Consider the following 24,140-nt stretch of genomic DNA (forward strand, 5'->3'; position numbering starts at 1 on the left):
AATAGGAAATAAGAAATAGAAAATAAGAAAATAAAAAGATTATACCTACACCATGCGTTTGTTTCTGTTTTTGGCCATGCGGAACGCGTAGAGACGATTGAGACAACAGCCGATTACAAGCCTATGAGCCACGCAATGTCGATCAGCAATCGATGGACCTATGAGCTTGTTTAGAGAGACATTATGTGGTCTGTCCATGGAGAGTTCGTGGACTGCAAGAAGTAAGGAAACCGTGCCTGTAATCAGATCATAAGGGTCATATAACTGTGCTCGAACTTTCTAATAAACTTCAGCATATTTACTGGTTTTTACATGCGCAACGGTCAATCAGAAATGCTTCTATAACGAGAAAACAGCCTTGTTCATTCAACCCCTCAGGTACTCAACCTTGAGAACGCATTCCCAGCCGTGCACAGTTTTATCAATGGTGCATAGCCACAAAAGTTCACACAATAAACAAGAACGGAAAAATCCGTCATGCGACCTCCCATCCCCCCCTTCTCCGTTTTTTTTTTTATTAATCATACACCAAGCTGCACAAACTTCTCAATTTTCCTTTCGTCACATACGCAGCCAGTCTCCGACGCTGATATCCCATATGGAGGTTGGTCGCAATGTTTGGATATTCGTGAAACATTTGCAATTCTGTTGTTTTCCGCACAGCGCACTTATCATCGATACTCCGCCAAACGAGGTTCTTTATCACAGTAACGAACTTAGTTACGTTAACGGCGCCTCCCAACCTATCTGCCATTAATTCCGGCTCCGGTATACGTCACCGTATTCCTTTACAAGCCGGAAATTGGTCCCCTGGCCGGCCTGCTCTTACAATATGTCCTGCGGCCAGCTTCATTAATTTTCTCTTGCCTGGCGTCGGAGAACAGCTTTATACACCATGCAGAGGCATACATCGCACGCAGCATAAAAACAAAAATAGAAAAGATCGACACACCCAGGGCGCATTTTCCTATATGCTGCAATCTCCTTTCTTGCGTTTTTCATTGTGCGGCCTGGCACATGTACCAGTCTCCTTCTCTATTCTGTGGTAATTTATTAATCGCGTCTAGCCAATTGTGTTCGACTGGATCTTAAGACATACTATCGTAAATTAAACATTAAAGCCTGGTTTTACGTGGTTTGACATAGCACGATCTGATTATGAGGCGCGCCGTAGCGGGTTACTCCGGAGTAATTTTGACATCCTGGCCTTCTTCAACCTACGCCTGAACCTTTGTGGACGAGCGTTTTTTGCCTTTTGGAATGAAGCTTCCGTGGCCGAGACTGAATCAGTGACCTCGAGTTAAGCAACGGAATTTTTCAATTTTTTTTTACTGGTGTGATCGGTGCATGGTGAATTGGGCTTGTGGTAACCGCAGTGACGCGGTTTTATCGCGTCTTGGCTATGTGAGAAACGAGCTCTGCAGGCCTTCTGAAGAGTTTGGACCGTGTCGCCCTCTTTTTAATTAACGTAAATTTATATACACTGGCATTTTGCATTCAGCCCATTAAACTACTCAGTGAAGGAAGAATCAAGTAAGTATATCCCTCTGTCTACCTGTGCAGTGCGTGCAACGTTCCAAAATGACGGACTGACAACAAACGTTTAGGCGTTTGGTTATGGCTTGATAGGTTAAGTTATAGGTTGGCAAAGATGAGCTTTGGTTCGGTTAGGATAGATTAGGTGCGATTTCGTATTTGAAGGTCAGGTCACATTAGGTAAGTTTTGGTTTGGTATAGTAGGGGATATGTCAGGTTACGTTAGGTTAGGTATGATTCGGTATGGCACAGTTAGTTTAGACTGGTTTAGCTAGGGTTTGGTTCTGTTAAGCTAGGTTTGGAGGTCGGGAGCTGTTAGGTATAGTTACTTTAGGTTAGGCTTAGTATGGCATGCATGGTTAGGTTAGGTAAGGTTAGGTGCCCTCGCTACAGATCCCGTGCGTTTTCTGACCCCTCCTTCGCGTGCCTTAAAACCCCTCGCGACTCGCGCGACGGCCTCAGATAAATTAATTGAAAATGAATGAACGGATAAATGAATTAATTAATTCGTTCATTGATATAACACAGGACCGACTGTAGCTGGTGAGCGAAGAGAGAGATTGGGAGTGTAGATAAGCATCCACTAAATCGCGCGCACCATGCCGCTAGCAACACCAAATTCGGCTAACGTTTGGTAAGTTTTAGAGTACTTCATTTTGAACAGCTTCAAAATCAGGATGGAGGAAAACACTGTGGTCGATGGATGGGAACAAGTGCACAAGCAACATCCCTCGCAGCACCGAAAGTAGTAAACCCTGAATAACGACGTGAAAGAAGTTAAGCGATAATGGCAGCTGTTCGCTGTCTACATGTGTTGTACAGCTTCTGCAGGTTCCGCTGATTACCCAATTTTTTTTTTATTCAAAGGCTTATAAATACGCGAGAATTCACAAAGCATAAACAGCTCAAGTTTTTTTTGTATATATATAGTATTGTACATTCGGTGTCAGATTACCATTACGCGTTCCATGGTTATCCCTGAAGGCAATCTCTGTATTCCTCCAAGGTCACACTGCCGATTTCAACGAAACCAGACGAAAACGAAACGACGTTCCCGACCATCCAATTGTAGACCTGTCTGCAGACGGCACGCTTTTATTACCTTCTCCACCGCTCGAACGTATCCAGAGGAGAGAAAAATGGGAGAGAGGCATTACGCTTGCGACAGGCTTCTTTCCGCAGTGCGACATGGGCGCAGAGGGACGTCTCATACCGTGCTTTTTTCTTGCGCTTTACACTTGGTACCAATAGTCGTATAAACTGCATAGCACTCTGGGGATGTACGCAATAAAGTCGTTTCATGTGCTGTTGCTTTTGTAGTGCTCGATGCCCAAAGACGGTAATTCAAACCAGTGTTCCTGTCTGCAATGTAAGCAGTCCATTTTACGTAAATTACCTAGAACAAAATGTTCTTGGTCATTATTGAGATCTGGGGCCGCATTAAATTCCCTCACGTAACTGTGATTTGTGATCGACAATCTCCGCAATGATCGTCTTCTCATCCTGCCGATCATCGCCTTAAAGGCCTAACTGCAGTGAAACTTTGGATCACGTAAGGAGCTGTTTTAAGATAGTGTAGATATAGATAAACATCCGTACAATATTGTACGCTCGAAATACTATTGGATGAGTCACGTAAACCTCGCAAAAATATCAGTTTGTAACACCCACACGAAAAAAAAAAAGGAAAGCGAATGAACCTCTACTTGGAGTCAACGAAAGGCAGTGTTTTCCTGGGCGTTTGGTATGAGATATGATTATCATCGTCATAGACATCACCAGCGTGGCTATCAGAACAGATCGTATGATCAATCATCCCCATAATCATCATTATTATCGTCAGCATCAAGTTTTGTCACATTTTTAGGCTGCACAATGTTCAGAATTGGCTCGCGAGAAAGCCTATGGAGGCTAGAAACATACATACCCATGCGGAAAAGTGGCGGTAACTTGCCAATAAAGACATCGCCTTCTAGAAAACACCGCTACTACCACTCGCAGGAAATTATGCAGAACCTCGAACGTTCAGAACCTGAACGTCTCCTTGGCGTGGCCTCCGAGATCGGGTAGCACCGGCGGCATGCTGAAGATCTTAAAAGCAACGTGCCGTGATATGCGTCTCATCCGCGAACCGCCAGGTGCGCGCGTCGTCTGCTAAGGTGCTAGTTAAAGACTGTTAATAAGCAAAGTAACAACTCGCAGCACTGCAGCGTTGGCAAGATTGCTTCAGCATATTGCACACTATTCCAATTCAGCCAAAGTGAGATATTGTTGAAGAGTATCAGCTTGCCTTTACATGGCCGGCGCCCGAACACTGGTCAATGAAGAAGTGCTCGCATATAAAAAAGAAGTTGAGAAAATACGTTCCCAGATCTATAAGCCAATTCACAGCGACCTCCGATTAATATTTTTAAACGCAAGTATTTTTTTACATACAAATTGAACCGGTCAACATTCCCTCCGCAAGCGTGTCCTTCCGTTAGTGGAGCTGAATTTGTCATGTTTTTTTTCTTTTTCTTGTTTTTCTTTCTCAACTTTTAGTAGTTTTCACTTGCTTTTCTTTCTTTCTTTTTCGTCCTACGTTTTTTTTTCTTTTTTGAGAGAGAGAGAGAGAGAGATCAGTCATGTTACTTTCAGGCAGAACGTTTTTCCGAACGCGCTCTCTCAACGAGATACACGATTTCATTCCCGTGAGCAAGTCCCAGGTCACATCTTTTCTCATGGGCCCTGCGGAAGACTGATCGCCTATTTCTGCCTGTAACAAGGGAGAGCGCTACTGTAGCAAGCGCACCACCCAGCACTACTGCAGCAGACGTCGCAGTTGTCTTCAGTTAAACACTTCCTCCGAAAGCATACTTACGACACGTTTCCTACGTACGCTTGTACGTACGCACGTGCGTAGGTGTTGTTCACCGAAGTAACAAAGTGCGCACGGCGTTTCGTTGTAGAAGGTCCACTCGACAAACGTCTTCGCACACCAGTGCGGATTATCTCCCGGAAGAGCGAGTACACGCCATTCAATTAAAAGGGACTTCACTCATGGCTTGCACAAGCCGGCACGCCTCGGGAAGTTAAATCTCTCCAGATTATTCCCGCATTTTCTTACCTTCTACTTCTTGTCGCCACTTCGTTACCCACGTGGGCTTGCATTATAAGGAAGGTCACGGGCCATGGGCGTTAATCAACGCGCCTCTTGTTTGCTTTCAAACTGCGAGTGGTATAAGCATTCTTGCATAAGGCCTTGGAGAAAAGAAGCAATTAAAGTCGGATGAGCAGGATTATCCTAAGGTGTCCGGCAGCGTAAGCAAAAATCTATATATAACAGAGCGAACTCAAGTAAGGATGTGCGAGAAAATTGGAATTTTAAGGAAAACAACGCAATCAAGTGCATCGCGTTCTCTTTCCTTTTTTTGTTAACTGCCTTTTTAAATGATCTTCCCATTTCAACCACCGCGGCGCTAAATGAGTTTAAGAAATTCTTATAGAACAATGTTTTTGGTGACCCTCCATATATATATATATATATATATATATATATATATATATATATATATATATATATATATATATATATATATATATATATATATATATATATATATATGCGCGGCATAAACGCGCATACGGCAGGGAAAATTGTCCATAGTGAAATGAGGGCAGTGCGACAAACAAGCAATCTTAAAACCCGAAAATCCTGAGCCATCCGACTGAACCAACAACGAAAACTCATACGAGTGTCTCAAAAGCAATGCTTCGTAGTGGAAGAAGAGATCGACCTATTCCAGGGATCGAACCCAGGACCAACGGCTTTTCTGAGCGATCGCTCCACCATCTGAGCTAACCAGGAGGCTAGCTGATCGCAGGGCACAGGCGAGCTAATTGACCTCTTAAAGCACGAGAACAGTGAACAGAATATTGCGAATGAGTTCTGCAGAAATCTGCACGATGAAGAAAATGTCGCGAAAGTGGAAAAAAATATTGCCGTCCACGTATAAAAGGTATGAAGCTTCAAAGGAAACCCAAAAAGAAAGCTTGGCATTTGAAGAAAAATGCGTCCGGGGTCTCCTTTGTATACCTTCCTGCTACGATCGGGTGGATAACAATTTTCCGTTTCAAGGCTAATACCGTATAGTTTGATTACAGCAATGCCAATTTACCGGTATGAGGATGTCAACTTGCAGTGAAGTATTTCACCGAATAGTTGATTTCACCATGAATTTCACGCCGTTTATGCAGTCAAGCCCGCTCACGTAAGCACGAAGGAAGAAAATATTGTCGGAGTTGTAGTAAACTCACTTGGTGAGTAATAGGAGCTCGCCGCTATGTAATTGAAAAATCCTGGAACGTTACCCAAAGCGGGCCGTTCAAGATGTCGATCATGTCCAAAATTGCCTTAGCATGGTTTGGTAACCTGGTTGTTTACATGTTAGACGTTCTTGGACTGGCACGACAAGACCCACGAAACACAGCGCCTTCTTGAATGTAACTGGACGAGACGAGCGCGTTTGACTACAAACGTGAATGAACAATCATCTTAGGATGTGTGCGCTCTTGGGACTTGGTGGACGAAGACACGGGAGACTTGGGGCACGAGAGGAAACGAACAAGACCTTATACTCTATCTGCAGGAAGCAGCAGGGAAATAGCATTTATACCGGAAAGTATAGCTACTAATATCGGCATAATAGCGTTCGGAGCCAACCAAACAGACTACGTCGACTGGTGGTGACTCTCTCTGTCCCCCAGAACCAGAACCGGATCTAGAAAGAACAGTTTCCCAATACGAACAAATGTGACAGCGAATGACTACTTACGGAGAAATCGTCGAATACCATCGAAATGCTCGCTGTAAATACCCTCCTCCTGAGAAATCATTAAGCAAACTTCAAGCAGCTACATCGAGACTTCCACAAACAAGCACCTTCCCCACACCACTACTGGTGCACCGAATACACACAGAAGCATGCTCATCACACTGCAAGCCATGCGATACACCACGTGCAGACCTTCATCACAATATATAAGCATGCCCACCAGCTCCAAACAATATTATCTACAGCATAGGCCACAATGCTAAAACAAATAAAAAACTGAGCAGTGGGAGGATATACAGCTTAGCAAATGCCCAGACGACCAGCTATGGGCTGCCCGGCTGGCGGAGGACGCCGCTGTGGTACAAAGCCTGGCCTGCGTCTGACTGAAAGGGCAGCTTGAAGAGACTAGCCAACCAACCCATCCTTTCCCCTTTCCAACTCAGCAGATAATTTTCAATGCCCAGATGTTTTAACTCTCTCTCTCTCTCTTCTAACAATGGGCTTGTCTGGCTTTAAACAGCGTTGCCGACGCAGGCTTGCCGGTCCGTAGTTTTACGGGACAAGCCGGGGAGGTGATGACGTTATCCGGGTCGCATTGCTTGTCGTTGAAAACGATAAGCCCCTGAAGATTAACACTCCTTGGTTATTTCACAGAGAAAAGCACTTTCGAATCTTTAGCGCTTGGCGTTGCGTAGCTCCTTCGCCCCATCTTTTGTATAGGACGGGGAACCTCGCAGAAATGCGGGGAAGCTCAAGATGCGTGGCACAACAGCACGTAGACTTTCTATCTTTCCATCTTCACTTTTATATTTATTTCCCCCTTTACCCTTCCCCATGAGTAGGGTAGCCAACCATGCGCGACCTCAACTAACTTCCTTGCCTTCCCATTTCTCTATCTATCTATCTATCTATCTATCTATCTATCTATCTATCTATCTATCTATCTATCTATCTATCTATCTATCTATCTATCTATCTATCTATCTATCTATCTATCTATCTATTTATATCTCTCTCTCTCTCTCTCTCTCTCTCTCTCTGCGCCAACGGGGTGCATCTTTTAGACAAGACATTATGTCGAGACAATTGTCAGACGTGACTCGTCTCTTCCATTCTATTTCTAGTAATGCCCAGAAATCAGTACAATTCGTGTTAGGACAGTAAGCGACAGGACCTCGGAACTCCTTAATTTGTGTGCAATCAAGGTTCACCTAGTGGCAAAGGCTAAAAAGCCAGATTGTATAAACATTTGGTTCCCTCAGATTGAAACAATGAAGGCTTCAGGCTGCTCGCTTTTCAATTGAAAGCCGAACCACTACTACAGCGATGCCCTTACGATGAATTGATATTAGGTTTGAAAATAAACAAGCTATGAACTTAGGCCAAACATCCCATGCCAAGAGACGCACGTTAGCCCCTAACGCGCCAGAGCTGAGCGCGTTCATATAGCGACCCGAGTTTGCAATAACGCAGCCAGTAAAAGCTAAGAATGCTTCTAAACGAAAAGTAATGAGTGGCGCTGCCTTTGCCGGTTGATGGCCCATTTTCGTGACAGTGCTCATGAGAGGTCCTAACCTCGGCATGTCGGCGACTTCATTTGCCAAAGAGCATTTGAACAAAGTGGAGTTCATCTACATAACGCGAGCGCCACGAAAAAATTCCAAGTTGGACGTCAGTACTGCAAAGAGAATGCGAGGACGCCATAATGACATGTTCCGGAACATTTGTACAAAGCGACCCTTAAACGCTGCGTAGAAAATTGAAGTGCTCTTGCTCAAGAAAGAAACTGAAAAAAAATAAAGAAACACATCAACCGGTATTTAACTTATGGCCGCTTGGGCGCGCTTTCACAACACTTTCCCATGCCGTTACAGCAGTAGTAATCATAGCTACCAGTAAGCGACACTGATGTTTCCAATTTTAGTGTGAGGGAGACGCACCTTATCTCGTTTAACATGGTGACAGTGCATAGATTCAGGCGAAAGTTGTAAGAAAAATTTGTAGGACGTAATGCGATAGCATTCAAAGACCCTGACTGCTTCTCACGCTTCCCGGAAACTGCAGCTGACGCAACCGTAACGTTTACCGGGAAACGCTGGCGGCGAACGCTATGCATGAAGGCAAGTTTTCTCGTTGAAACGCGGCCTCTTGCGTGGGTCGAATTATGGTATTGTTTCGCACTTTTCATATTTCAGTCTGAGAAGAGCTAAGATAAAATATACGCGCTGTCGGTGTTTTTTCATATTATTATTATTAATGGATTTGTTTGCGGGCTGCCGTTCTCAAAATTCGGAGGAACAACTTTGTAAATAATGAAAAACAAGGTGTGTGCAACTTGGGTTACAGAAGAGTGGTTGGGTATGAATGGTTCGGAATTCCGCTCTAAATCCTTTTTGCTGAAGCGATGTCCGACGCCGGATTTTCTGCGACACGGTGCCATTAACGCTATCTCCGTTAAAAGAGGATAACTCAAACACACTTGGTCGTGTTAAGTGGAGCCTCGAAATTTTTGTTAAGGCTCTCAATACAACTTTCCAGGAAAGCGAAATCCTGGTTTTATTGTAGGCTATTCGGCTGATAAAGAATATAAAGCACGAGAAAGCCCTATATAAATATAAATATAATAATATAAAGCACGAGAAAGTGAGATTCCAAATACTAACAGAAACATTCGTCGTCCAATAATATGAACTTAGTCGTCTGCATACTTTCATATCTTCACATGTGGCTCTATTTGCACTACTTCATTCATCTTATTGACATTTCATTATAACAGCAGCGATTATTCTACTGTAGCATTTAGAGCGTGCGTGCGTGCGTGCGTTTGCATGTGTGTGTTTCGTTCTATTTCATTCAGTTTAATTACTATTTTCTGCTATTGGCACTCTTTTTCTCCCTCCAATCTCCCCTCAATTCCGTCTCAACAAAAGCGCTGGCCAGCGATGGTGCAGGCAGCTCCCAGCGACCTTTCAGGGAGCACTTCCCTCGTCCGAATCGACGCAAACGAGGCGCAAAGACGAAGTGGGAACACTGAAGCGTGATGGTCGGAACACTGGAAGCTGGAGAGTAGGAGAGGTAAACGAAAGAACTCGCCTGGAATTTCTGCTAGCAAATTCTTACGAGCCTCTGCTTCGCTCCGGTCGGAGCTTCTGGCAGCGAGGCCACATCGTTGGCTTCGTTATGCTCCTTCTCAGCCCGTGCTCTACGGGCTGATTAACTGTAAAGTTACTGCCCCAGGCTCTTGCACCCTCCTCTTTCCCTATCACCCCATTTGGCCTCCCCTTAGCGCTGACTTCATTGCCTCCCTTGTAAGTGCGTCTGCGGCCGCTAGTTTCTTAGCAGTACCTTTCAAAGCAGTAGCCCTGGCGAAACTGCGCGTTTAGACCAGACGTTCTTATCCGGGAATGATGAGGACCGGCCTTTCTTTCTGCTCACCACGTATGTTCTTGTTTTTCTTCTCATTCTATATAGACGTACAACGTCGCTATTTTCACTGTTTCAACGCAACCAATGCAGCCAACATGATCGCGACATCCCGCCGCTGAACGTGAGGTCGCTGGTTCGACTCCCGCACGCGGCGACTGTATTCCGACCTGCATAGAATGCAATAAGATGCCCGTTTGCTTAGATTGAAGTAAGCGACGGAGATAACCAAAAAACGAACGCCTTCACCATGGTGATGCCCATATTAGGTATTATATATTATATATTATATGGTATTAAGTGCGAAACATCATCGAATGCTGCTTCAACGTAAAAAAATTATTAATATTATTAGGAAACATAATAAATAGACAAAATAATCACGAAATTGCGAACAAATAAAACAAACGGAAAAAAGAAAAAAGTTGCGAAGCCCCTTCAGGTGTCAGGCTATAGAGAACGGTATGCCGTTGTGAAACAATGGAGGCTTTTTGTCGGCTATCGCCACATATACTTAACTGCACAGCCTAACAAAATCGTGAAATAGCATAAAAAGAAAAGAAGCGTGAAAAGGCCATATTGCGGGGTTGCTAAGACGCTTGTTCAGGCGAGGGGACATAACGTACACAAGAAGAGACTCAAGACTACGAGAACACTTTAGCCAAGCATAAATTGCAGCCAGGAAGTTCGGCCGTCAAAACCTACCACATGTGTTTGTCACAGAGCACGTCTCAGAAAAGTGCATAAGAGGCTAACAGGGTCTAGTATATCAATAAACAGTAAACGTAAAAATAAAGCGATATCGGCAACTAAACGCGACAATTACTACAAATGTAAGATGCAAGTGCATTGACAGTGAAAAGAGTCTTCGTGAAATCCTAGAGTACACCAGGAATATTCAATAGCTCGCGCAAGAATGCGCTTGTGGAAAAATCCGCTTTCCCGTTTGCGTTGCTCTCGCGAGAAGGAGCTCTGACAGACGTGTCACCGTCATCTGCAATCGCTAAAGCATCCGTTAGCTCCTACGTGAGTTAGTATCCGATAGGGAATGCGAGGTTAGCGACCTATAAGCCTCTGCTACGTCAAATGTCGCCAGCTTGTGTATCTAAGTGAAGCTGCCTATTCCTCTGCTCCTTTACTGAAGCAGCCAGAATTTCGTTCCGCACCCGTGCTTCGCCATTGACTGCTGGCAGACTACACACGGATCTCATCAAGTGTTTGTTGGGCTCTCTATCCGTTTATGCCCCAAAGACTTATCGCCACAGACAAATGCAGCCTTTGCTGCGCACAAAGGCGGTATTGCCTTGACGGATTTTTCCGAATAAGTTTTTTTTAACACTTCTCATGCATTATACGCATTTTTAGAAGTATAGCTTCGCAAGCCTCAACAGCCACTAACTTGCGCGTAGTCTAACGGCAGCTTTAGCAATCGATTACGACGGCGCCTCGAAGAATATGCGACTGTTCTTGTGAAATAGGAACAGCCTCAGCTGCAGAGGCGTATTTTACCATCTTTTAGCGTTTAATAATGAATAATATGACGCAACAGTGACAAAAACATATATATCTTCGTCAAACGCATCGCTGCACGGGGTTCGGTTAAGCTCGATCATGTCGAATTTGCCAGCACCCTTCTTTTTTTAATTTTAATGTAATTCTAATAAGCTATCTTCTTTTCCACTGCACACTGTTGTTGTTGTTGTTGTTGTTGTTGTTGTTGTTGTTGTTGTTGTTGTTGTTGTTGTTGTTGTTGTTGTTGTTGTTGTTGTTGTTGTTGTTGTTGTTGTTGTTGTTGTTGTTGTTGTTGTTGTTGTTGTCGTCGTCGTCGTCGTCGTCGTCGTCGTCGTCGTCGTCGTCGTCGTTGCCGACAAAAGTAGCGCATAACATATCAGAAGAGGAGCATTGTAAGAGCTAATTAACCGAAGAAATAAAATCAGATAATATTGTCCGGGATGTATAAACAGAGTAAACTGTGAACACTTCTTAGATGCTAAGTCTGCAAAAAGGAACATGATACCTGATCTCAGGCTTGTAGTGCCTGATGAGTGGCCCTAAACATACGCTATTCAAGCACCCTACAACAGTGGGCTTCGCTTAGGCTAAAAGAAGCGTCTTGCACGGGCCAAAGAGAGAAAAATACACAGTAAGAAACTTACAACACTCGGTGCATTCGGTGCATTAAAGTTTCGTTGAACGGAATCGCACCCTTAGTACGTACTTCAAGTGTGGAATGTGTTTTCTGTTAACGAGGAACTATTGTTTTCCGGTAATGAAGCGTTAATTAACGCATACGCAGAGTCGCAGAAAAGAATTAAGAAAATGGGTAGCTTTAGCTTGTCTCCACAAGTAAATTGTCTGCAAGGGACGGCAGCTCTATAGTGCACGAAGGCGGACGAACCGAATGTATTTTATATGGTCCCTCTGGCACTCGGGCATGAGTAGTGAAAAACGCGGCACTGTATAGCCTGTACCTAAGTAGTAGAAGCCGAATCTTTCTAATTAGGTTACTATCGATTCGGTGTCTTCACGAAGATTGCCCAAGACGAAAGAGATGCGTTTGCCCAAATTTCACTACCCACGGTGAGCTTTGTTTCTCCGCACTTTTGAAGTGTCGTTTTCTTTTTTTTCTTTTTTTTCACTGGCGAGTGTTTTTCCTCCATTTAGCTTTGCCTTTTGTGGACCCTTACATTTCGAGCCACGTTGTGCCGATCCAAAAAACGGCGCAATCGTTGGGCGTATTGTTGGCCTCCTGTGACGGGAATGGCCTCAGCTCGGTTTCTAGCGGCCAGCCGTTATTTTAGTATAGCTTTTTTGCCGGGTCCAGGCGTAATGGTTGTCTTCTTTTCATTCGAGACTAACAGATACCACGCACTCTAGCGCGGAATATGCGCAACTCTCATTGGCTGCGACAAGCTGGCCATTTCAACTGGCTACGTGTTTTTTTCTTCAATGCTTCAAACCTTGCACTGAGGCACGTGCGGTCTTTGAGCCCTACTCTCCCTGGCATCCACTTTCGGAGCAGCGCCTAGACGGGCGCTCTTTGTTCTTATCTCTGGAGAACAGAAGCAAGGTGTGAGACCGGCCTAGTTGGCAATCCGTGATGTGCACAGCGCGACGGCAGACAAAGGAGTGAAAGGCACGACGGAGCTCGTCTATGACGAAATTACTGTCGCGCACGCGCGGTTCTCGCCCACAACCTGAAGAGGACGCGCGGTTGAGTGCCATAGAAACGACGAAGAGGCCGTTTACCGCCATTACTATGCCATTGTCTCTGAGGAACAGTGCAGATACTGCCTCTTCTCGCTCTACGTGGGCGAGTAGACCATAAGCGCTTTTTGACAGCCACGAAAGAACATCGTCTCAAAGCTAACGAACTTGTGCGCTAAGAATAAAACATAAATAAAAACGACGCATTTAATCAATAAAAGAAAGTGCTGCCGGCACGCCAAGGCGTAAGAGCCGGCAAGAAATGAAGGGCACAGCGAACATTAGCATTTTCATAACGTTTTCTTTTTGTTTCTCTGTCTCTCCTTTAGAGCGCTCGCAAATCGATATTAGTGACGCATTGACAGATGGACTGACAGTGGTTCATTATCTAATAAGCGCACCCTCCGGCTTCCCCCCCCCCCCTACGCGAAATAAAGATTATTGTTGACTGGCATTCCAAATTTGTGAGCGTGCCAGGAGAGGGGGCAAAGCAGGAGAGTAGCATAGGGTACCTGCATGATCTCAAAGGAGGAGAGCTTTCAGGCACCCTAGAACAGGAGGGAGCACGAGACACGTGAACAAGACTACGCGCACAGCGAGGCGAAGCACATTGGAACCTGGGAGCCACAGTTCCGTATAATGCTTAGTGTCCCTTCACGTGTGTTAAAAATAAAAAATAAATAATTAAACAAAGAGAAAAATTGTTTTGTGATGACTCGTAACTGGCGACAACTTCAGTCAAGAGATTAAATGGGGCGCTCATTATAATAAGAATTATGTGTGCTTTGGTTCAGCGAATGGTCTCAAGGTGTCGCTGCAAGCGCTGCCGCTTTAAAGCCCCTAAATGCTTCTCTAGGGAGCCCTTCATACGCACATACGCTCTGGCAGGGTGCAGACATGCGTATTGAAAAGGCTCCCTGTGCCCAGAGATTCCTCCAATAAGTATAAAACTGTATGCCCTATATATGCTACTCACATTTGCATGTATTGGCAACAAGGCAATATTTCGTTTTTGTTCCGTTTTGTCCTTGTGGATCATTTCTTTCTTTTCCCGCTTTACTTTTTTAGTCGCCTGTTTGTTTGTTTGTTTGTTTGTTTGTTTGTTTGTTTGTTTTATTTTGCTTGTTTGTCTGTTTTCTCCCACGTTTTCTTTTTTCCTCTCGTCTTATTTTGTTTTCTTCTTTCTCTTTCTTTCTTTTCTTTTTTCGCGCCTGCTTTTGCAGAAGGCGAGCTCGCGACAGCGCAAGACCGTCTGTCTTCGCCCCCCTTGCGCATCATGCTGCCAGCTTCGCACGTGTCATTTCCCAGAGTGCGCTCAACATGGCGAAACGCCACGCGCTGAGTGTCAAGTGCGCCAGGGCTCACGTGACAGTCGGTGGCGATTGCATTCCTGCGCCTTCTGCGACGGCGAAACTGGATGTGGGCCGAGACCCGCACGCGTCTTTTGCAATGCAGATGAAGGCGACGTTACACAACAGCCGGCTGGGCACTGCACGCCTCGCGAATTCGGACGAGCACCTTCAAGTTCACGACGCGCCTGCATAGCAAAGGAACAAATTGACAAAAAACTATGAAAGAGAAATAAAGACGGCGTTGATAAAAATAGTATCTATAGAAAAGTACGGGTGGTTGCATTTTCTTCACGGCCGTTTTTCGTGCGCTGCACTTCGAAGCGCGAGCTATTCGAAGCTTACTTTCACGTTGTTTTTCTGCAAGCGTATTATATCGTTTATTTACAGGCTGTGAAAAGGTTTTAAAAAAAGTGTTGCGAAGTTCATGCGTATTCCCGACTCACAAATAAATCCGAACTTGCGCCATAGAAAAAGAAAGGCGTTTATAGAGCCAGTTTTAGCTCGGGTGCTCCTATCTGAATACATGTAAAAGGAGTATTCGTTTTTCTTGCCAACCACTGCACCGAATTTCAAGAGATTTGATTAATTTAAAAGAAAACTTAAAATCTAGTGAATGTTGGTTTCGAATTTTTGAATTAGGTTGTCAATTTTTATTAAAAATTGGCAGAAATTGCTAATTTTCTGAAAACGAAACTATCATGTTTACAGCTACGTACCTCAGCAATGAAAAATGATATCACAATTCTGTAAATTTCATACGATAGTACATTGAAAGCGTACAAAATTGATGCGTCACACATGATTCCCCCAAAAATTAGTAATATGGAAATACAGCTTCTGCAGAACCCTTGTACACAACGTAGCTACTTCATGTAAATACAAACTGCGATATCTATTCTTGATGCAGAGCTATTAATGTGTAAATTCGTGCTTCTATTCTTATTTTTGAACTATCAAAATTTTAAAATTTATTTCAACAAATTTCATTCCATAAATCGAAATTCTGCTTCCAACAGTAACTAGAATTTAACTTTCTCTCTCAAGTTCAACAAATTTAATTCAAAAGCGTTTTTGCGTTTTACATGTATTTGAATAGACCGCGTCGGAGTTAGGCCCGAGCTAAAGCTTCCTCTTCAGGACAATGACGAAGAACAAATAATGTACTTTGCCCGAACTGCGAAGCACTGACGACAACAGCTAGTAACAGAGATGAGCTTTAAGTACTTCTTAGCACTACTCATCAATATATATATATATATATATATATATATATATATATATATATATATATGTGTGTGTGTGTGCTCTAGATAGGTGGGTTTATCTGCTTACAAGATAACCTTAACATATTTTGGTAAAGCTTCCTGCTCGCGTTGGGCTCCGTTCAGGAACGACGCGTTGCTCATTTCGGTCTATTTAACGCATTAATTTACTTAAAATTGTTAAAATGGTTCCAAGCGCAACTTATTAAATGTTCACATGGCTAAAATTTCGGGACGGACACCCAAGTCCTGAACTTTACATTATGCTTCGTCTTACTAATGTGCTTTTATTTTCCCAAAAGGCATCCGGGTCATGAAAGTGCCAAGCCGAGTATATTTTTTGTCGTTCTGGAAGCAGCTGCGCCATTTCTTGTCACCCCCTCCCTTCCTCCCTCCCTCCTCTCTCTTTCTCTCTCTCTCTCTCATCTAATATGTTGTTTTCCTTCTTGCAACTAGGATGCCGCTGGGCCAACAACGTTTAGCTATGATGAACTTATAAAGTTACGCTAAACAAGCGCATACACATCTCGACGCACATCACGTTGCGTAAAGTCATTTCAGATCCAAGCGAATGCTTTAGAATGCAGAGCTTCTGGCTGGCGGGTAGTGTCGCAAACGTCGAACTAAAGTCAAAGCCGGCTTCCCTTTCAAGCTGCGCTTAAGCTGGTTATGACATTCCGGTATTGATGGTATATTCTCGAGGCAATCCCGATTCGGTTTGCCCACTTCTTTATTGACTTCGCGTCAGGAAGTTCCGCTCGAGGTGGTCGAGTGAACAGCGACGACTATCACCCTGTAGAGACGCAGCACACGCAGCAAACAGAGTAAAAACGTTTGTCATTTCGAGCTAATCAGCACCAAAACAGAAGCTCCTGATTTCATTGCTTTCTTTTTCCTTTCTTTCTTTTTTAGCAAAAAAAAAGGAAGAAAGCAATAATATCGAATTTTGCCGTTTGGCGCTCTGTGCATTTCACATTTCCTTAAGCCGCTGCGGCTGGAAGCCGCTTTTTTTAGCAACGCCTTTTTTTTTTTCCATCACATTCAGTGGCTCGAAGCCGCTTAATGTGATAGAAGCCTCATTCCCAGAGTCGGCTCTATCCGTGTACTAGGCATGGTTATTGAATCCAATGGATCCAACAACCACCCGTTGGCTAGAATCACCACGAAAACAGAAAATGTAATTCGGCTCATCGGCAGAGCCTCTAACAGAAGGCAGACAATCTGCTCAGGCTTTTCTACGCCTTCCTTATAAGTCACATAATTGATGTAGAAGGTATGCACAAGTGGCACACTTCTAAGAAAAAGAAGTTGAACATCCTCATTCGGAAAAGCATCAAAAGGGTACTCGGCATCCCCATGACCGCCAATACAGAACACCTCTATCAACTGGGAGTACACAATTCATTGGAGAAGATTATGGAGGCGCAAGAATCGGCCTATAACTGGCTCGGCTGTCCTGCTCTTCGGCGGGCAGATGAATTCTGGTCATCCTGGGCCTTAACCCAGTACTTGCTGAATAGAGAAGGCATTGAATCACTGACGAGCAAAGAGAAAGCATTTACGTTGAGCCAAATCCTAGCGATGTACACCCGCAGCACAATGGGGGTAAGGCCAGGGCGATGGCGATACTGAAGAAGATCAAGGACGAAACCCAATCGGTCTGCTTTGTGCATGCGACTCAATATGGCCGCTCGTATCACTTTGCCATAGTGGAAAGAGATCACAGAGGCCATGCCGTTTTGACGACCTCGGTGGCTGGAACCACTTCTTCTAAAGTGGAGCAAGTTGCTGTTGCTTTGGCTCTTTTAAACGTCAACAAAACGCAAATATACACAGACTATAGATCGGCAGTGGGGACGATCGCCTCGGGCTCCATCGTGAAAGAAGCCTATAGTATTTTCAGTAACAGGACAATCACTCCACATACGATTACTTGGTTTCCGACACACTTGGGCCTAAATCTGGACTCGCTCACCAAACTCAATGACATTGCCCACTCCCAGGCGCGCGCACTAACTGTCCAGGCACGAGGAGGAGCCTTGTCACAGTCCATTGTCCAAGAGTTCCGGGACACTCTATTCACCTTTAATGAATTCGGAAAACATTGCTAACTGGAGAGAAGAGTCTTTCCTCCACCACATAAAAATCCAGCGCAACGTCTTTCTCTGTATGAAAAACATTGACAGGACCATTATACGGTACCGTTATAAATCGCATCAGTGTTGCGCGATTCAGCAAAGTAAACTCCCCCTATCCGCCATTTCTTGTATTTTCATTTGTCTTTATCGTTCTCCTTTTCTTTCATTTCAAATGAAAGAAAAAGAACTTGCTGATTTCCTGACTGTAATTTAGGCAACCCCCCCCCCCCTCCCCAAAAATGAATTCTCGCAGAGCTTCGATTCGGTTCGATTCGGCAGCTGCTTAGTAATCAGCATGTTGTGTAAGACACACGCCGCAAACTATCTAAATTTTACTTGTGTACTATAAGTAAAACGTCAAATGTGCAAAATACGTCTGGCCATTGCATTCGAAATGAGCAGCCAGCCCCATTGTATATGAATACACCCTCAGTTCCTTTATTTCTTGGTTCTACTCCCTTTTTAGCGTTTCGGTTTTAGGGTTGTAATATTTCGGTACGTTCCCAATTTTTTTTTTATCGCTAACTTCTAAAGTCTGGCTTTGAAATTCTGTTTTAATACTTGATCGGCCCACAAATGAAACAAGATCCGGAAGCTTTGTGATGCTTGTGGAGAACGTGCGTAGTCTTTGACGAAGGGCATCTGATGTGCTATCGCGAGTGCCAACATAACATATGGTGACTTTCACTGGGATGTAGCAAGGCGGCAGATAGGTCTAGTTGGTCAGCCGCACGTCGAACCAGCAGCTTCATGGTCAGTAGCGGAAAGCGAGAAATACAGAAGTTTAATGATCACAAAACCAGACAGGTGGGCCTGAGAACCGTTCATCCAACCAGCTACTCTGCGCTGGGAAAGGGTAGCAGGAAAATAAGCAAAAAGAAAAAGACGACATGTCTGACAATGACGACAGAGGTAAAACGCAGATCACATACCATGCAGGTCAAGTCTTATAGCCCAGAGGCCTGATCCGCACTCTCTAGAAAGCCAAGTAAGGCAGCCTGAAAACTACGAGGACGTTCCGAAAGTAAGTTTCACCATTTATTTTTACACGGAAACTTTATTGGTAAAAAAGAAGGAAAACACACCATGGCATTATTATTATTATTTGTTTTGAACACATATACACATATAAACAGTTAACAGGAAAGGGAAAGTGAGAAGCAGGCTGGCAACTGCCACCGGAAGGGGCACAACGCCTGCCTACTCTTCATCATGAACTATATACAATATGCACTATTCTCTCATATAGCTGCCACCGAGATTGAGACATTTGTCGTAGCGTGCAGTCAGTTTGAAGAAACTATATACTCTGGTAAAACTCTGTGCCCTGCGATGCAAGGAGCTGTCGCACAGCCTGCGCCACCTCAGCATTGTTTTGGAAATGACGTCACAAGAGTATGTCTTTCAATGTAGCGAAAAGGTGCCCATTCATACCGGATAATCAGCGCACAATTCCATTTGTGACCCCGTTGTCAGCACACGTCTGCCTGCAATCGTGGTTCGCGCTCGAGTAAACTCAGGCACAGGCGATCTGCTGCGACTCTCTCTTCTTCGACGCTCTGCGCATGCGTCATTCCTCCTCCGCTGACGCTATATAATTCCGTCGCTGAACCAGCAACGGGCGTGGATTCTTATGGCGATTGTTTGTTTCACCTGGTTTACCATCTTCCCTTTCAAAAAAATGACAAAACTTACTTTCGGAACGTTCCTCGTACATCGGCAGTCATGTGACGGACCCGATATAAAGCCATTTGACAACGTTTGGCTGTCGAGATGGGCACACCTATCCATCTTCCATATTGTGACAGCCGTCATGAACTTTGTAGATTCGTGCACATGCCACAGTTCACTGTCTGGAGATACGGTTCGTCACATGAAATAGACGTAATGACGCGCAAACGCCATTCCTAGAATGCGCAGAAGAATGGCGCTACTGCGTTGAATTTGTTTTGGGGTGGCCTAAATTACCCCACTCTGTAACGGCCGAAAGGCCAACAGTATATACATATGTGGTTCAGGGTGCTGCCTTTGGAGGCATCTGCAACGATTTTCCGGGATGGTCCCAGTGTTCTTTTGTGACTTTTTTCATAAGTTCATTTTCAAGAGTGGATGCCAACTGCCGTCTCTTATTATCAAAATGTCATTTCCAGGCCTAGAACCACTTTTTGAGAGGGTAGTCATGTTGTTGCATTATTCCTCTTTTCTCTCTCTCTTTCTCTTTCTAACTTGTGCCTATATGTTAAAGTTTGTATTGGGAAGTAGTTTATGTACGCTTCTGTATAATGCCCACGTATTTCTTGTATATTTTTTAAATTTTTAGCCGCACTATCCTGCTTTCTTAAAACTCATTTATTAAGTAAGATTTGAATGATTTCCATTGCAGTTGTGCATGTATATATTTCTGCGTCTGCTTATAGGTTGTATGTGTAAGGCATTAAATTTTGGGATCTTAGGTGCCAAAATCACGATCTCATAAGGGCCACGCCGTAGTAGGGGACACCGGAATAATTTTGACTTCCAGAGATTCTTTAACGTGCTCCTAAATCAAAGTACAAGGACATTTGCATTTTTCCCACGTCGGAACGCGGTCACCGCCGCGGTAATCGCACTCCCAACCTCGAGTACAGCAGCGGGAACGCCATATACCACCAAGCTACCATGGCGGGTTACGCGTAAGGCTTCTTAATGCGTTTAACTAACACTGTCTCCACCTGAAGTGGTAATTCAACTCTTAGGTGTGCATTGCATGGGTCCATTTTAAGCCAGATATTGGCTTTTTACCTGTGCGTCAGATATGATTGTTTATCTAACATGAAGACAAGAAGAAGACGAAGAAGGAAAGGAAAAAAGATGATGATGATGATGAGGATGATGATGATGATGGTGGTGGTGGTGGTGGTGGTGGTGTGGTGATGATGATGATGATGATGATGATGATGATGATGATGATGATGATGATGATGATGATGATGATGATGATAGTCGTGGAGCCGCCTTGGCGGTTCTGGCATCTGGCGCTGTTTCTGAAAAACAGGAAAACAGCGTGCCATAGGGCTTAAAGATCTGGTATGATTATGCACGATGTGTTTTGCGCTATGTGAGCTTTCGAATGCACGCGTGTATTGGTGCTGCATTTTTTCGAGCGTGTGTATACGCGTTCCAAAATAAATATAAGCTGCGAGTGTGAACTTGCGTTGTTCTTATGCTCCGACCTTGACCTACATGCCGCGCTCTTTTCACAAATATGAACATCTAACTGCACATCTAACTCACCCTGCGAATAATGAAAATTTCGAACATATTACTGTGAGATATTCACCAAATAGAACGCGAAATTGCTTTAAGCAATCGGATGTGCTTGGCACAGTTTCGATCTGCACATTATAAATATGAGACGCTGAATAAGGACGTTGATTACATAAGGACGCTTTTGTCAGATGTAGGACGTGACAGCCTTAAAAGCGATTCATATAAGAACACGTATTTCTGCCGAAAGCAAAGCCTAATGGTGAGGGCCGGGCTAACGTGAAGTTAATCATTTGAGCTAACACGAAATTAAACGGACGTAAAACAATTAAATTAAACGAAATTAAACGGACGTAACACGAATTAAATACGGACGTAAAAATGAAAAAGCATCCCTCTTTATTTTTAGTTAGAGTACTTTTTTTTTCTTTCTTGGGAGGTTCAAACTGTAATGTAGTCTCACGAGTCTCTCCTCTTCGTGTTCATTAAGGACGGAAAAAAACTACCCGGACTAACGATGTCTCGCTCGTTCATCCATGCCCTAAAGGAGCATGAAAAAGGACATCGTAACTCCCGTAATGAGGTCAAGATGAACTTTCCATCCGGAAAAGACCAGATTAAATTGACGTTGTACCCTGCCGCTTAAGGAGCAAGCACAAGAAGCCTGCGCGATTTTTCTCCCACCGCCCCTCCCCTCCCCCGTCCTTTCCTTATCCGTTTCAAGATAGAGATCGAAAGTGGAAACACGCAACGAAGATCCGCCGTTGAGAGCACTCGATGATATGTGGCATACCATGAGTCTTAGAATATTCTAAGCGCCCAAATTTTTGTTCTACCTTGAAGTGAATTCGGCCCAAAAAGCAGGGTCAAAAGTTTTCGGGATGCTGGATCTGACAAAAATCTAAATATTTCCTGAGCCTGGGTATGCAGTCTGGATTCGAAATGAGCTAAATTGGTCACATAGTGTATGCGACCAACGTACGGTTTTAATGGCAGCAAGCTAAATGTGGGTTGACGTTCGACTACCTCGCGGAACTTGCCCCGCGTAAACTCTCGGCCCTCCCTTCCAATCTTGCGGAAAACGTTGTAGTGGGTGCCAAGGGTAGGGAAACGAAGTCGTGGGCGGCAGAAAATTAAGGTGGGTGATGAAATTAGCACATTTGCAGAAACAAGTTGGAATCAGCTAGCGCAAGACAATGGTAATCGAAGATCGCTGAAAGGGACCTTCGTCATGCAGTGCACATAAATGTAGGCAGATGGTTATGACGATGGCGTGCCTTTACCCATGCATCACTTCCAAAGATGGCTGCAATGTACACTGCAAGTTATGTTTTGTTGTCATTACAATGTATCACCATCAGCAGCAGCCTAAATATATCCAGTGCAGTATGAAGGCATTTCCCGACCCTCTTCAATTATTTGTGTTTAGCTTCAGCTCACCTGATCCTACGGCCTTCGATTTTCCTAATTTCGTTACAGCCCCAAATTCTCTGCTATTCTTGACTGCTTTATTCCTTTCCTTAGCAGTGATCTTGTTAGACCACCCTTTATCTGCTTTACCTCCCAAATTCAGTTCTTCTTCGACATAAAATACACCGCAGGAAAGAATAATCGGACAAGATAACCTAAATCAAAGAAAGAAAACATGCGTAATCAGCCATGCGGCTTTACGTGCGTCTTTACGGAACATAATTTTGGTCCGCGGCTGCCATTTGAAGCGTCAGCAACAAAAGGAAACGTTAACATTTCAAAAGCAAACATGAAGACACGAAGGCAATGCTGTAAGCGCTGCATCCCGTTAGTAAGTAGACGCTCACCATGGAACAGGTGTGTATATTTCCTCACTCTTCTTAAAGCAACTCGGGATTGCCGGGAAAATGTGAGATACTTTGATAGTTGTCAGGCGCCTTCGTTGTATCTGCGTGGACACAGCATTATCGTTCTTGTGGCCTCAAGTCATGGCTCATACTGAAGAGGGGGATTGACAACACTTTTCTCCTCTCCATTCCTCCCCCTTCCCCTGCCCTTCAATGCAGTGCAGCCAAAGGGACCGTTACTCCGGTTAACCTCGCTGCCTTTCATCTAGTGCTTTTTTTTATCGCTCTCTGTCCCTCGATATCTCCTCAAAAACCTATACATTCTTTTTAGTTTCCTATACGACGGCCACACAAAGAGAACTTGCAGCAAGCCAGCAAGAGCAGATTGCGTTAGAGACGCGATTTTATTTTGTTGGCTTTTATTATAACTTATTCAGAAGGCAATAGCGATTGAAAGTGCCCGTTGGGTTCTCAGCCCCCACTTATTGCGATTCGAGTATTACTCCCGTATTCGGAAATGCATTTTCACTTGAAGCCCATGCTTGACTTGATTTAAATGACATGCTTCACTCGGCTTATATGATGACTGGCATGAACGTGCTTAAGACGCTCATTGAGTTTCCTTCGGCGCGTTCACGACAAGCATCGTTTAAATTAAGTCAAGCAAGTGCTTCAAGTTAAGATGTTCTTCTCAATATAGGGGTGTTGGTTCGGCTGGTCCACCGCACAAAACGTGAACACAGGACCGATAGGAAAACCAATGAAAAAAATGGCAGATAGATAGATAGATAGATAGATAGATAGATAGATAGATAGATAGATAGATAGATAGATAGATAGATAGATAGATAGATAGATAGATAGATAGATAGATAGATAGATAGATAGATAGATAGATAGATAGATAGATAGATAGATAGATAGATAGATAGATAGATAGATAGATAGATAGATAGATAGATAGATAGATAGATAGATAGATAGATAGATAGATAGATAGATAGATAGATAGATAGATAGATAGATAGATAGATAGATAGATAGATAGATAGATAGATAGATAGATAGATAGATAGATTACTGAGACGGAAGGGCAAATATTAGAACAAGATGCATTTAAGCGCAGAAACCGAGAAATTTGAGTTGTTAGAAAAAGGAAGATAGCGGTAAGGTGGGGAAGTGCGGAGGGGTGTTCATGAAAAGTCGAGAGGCTGGCTGGCGAGACCAGCCTGTGTGCGCGTGTGTGTGCGTGCGTCCGCGTGTGTGCGCATGAGTGTGCGTGCGTGTGTTTTTCGATGAGAAAAAGCTCTCTATTATATGCGAATAGATTTCTTTCACCACTGTT

At 44.0% G+C, this 24,140-nt stretch overlaps 1 protein-coding gene across 2 annotated transcripts in view; it reads right to left on the bottom strand.

Moving 5' to 3' along the window:
• Positions 1-24,140, bottom strand: part of CngA (Cyclic nucleotide-gated ion channel subunit A) — a 371,493-nt gene that overhangs the window by 261,615 nt on the left and 85,738 nt on the right. Inside the window, exon 3 of one of the 2 annotated variants that reach the window (XM_070535384.1) lies at positions 14,346-14,517. The exons of the other annotated variant lie outside the window; for it this stretch is intronic. The gene's annotated coding sequence lies outside the window, so the exon portion shown is untranslated. The remainder of the gene's footprint in view (positions 1-14,345; positions 14,518-24,140) is intronic. 2 annotated transcript variants of the gene reach the window in all.

Source organism: Dermacentor albipictus, chromosome 3 (assembly GCF_038994185.2).
Source record: "Dermacentor albipictus isolate Rhodes 1998 colony chromosome 3, USDA_Dalb.pri_finalv2, whole genome shotgun sequence".
Classification (NCBI taxonomy): Eukaryota; Metazoa; Arthropoda; class Arachnida; order Ixodida; family Ixodidae; genus Dermacentor; species Dermacentor albipictus.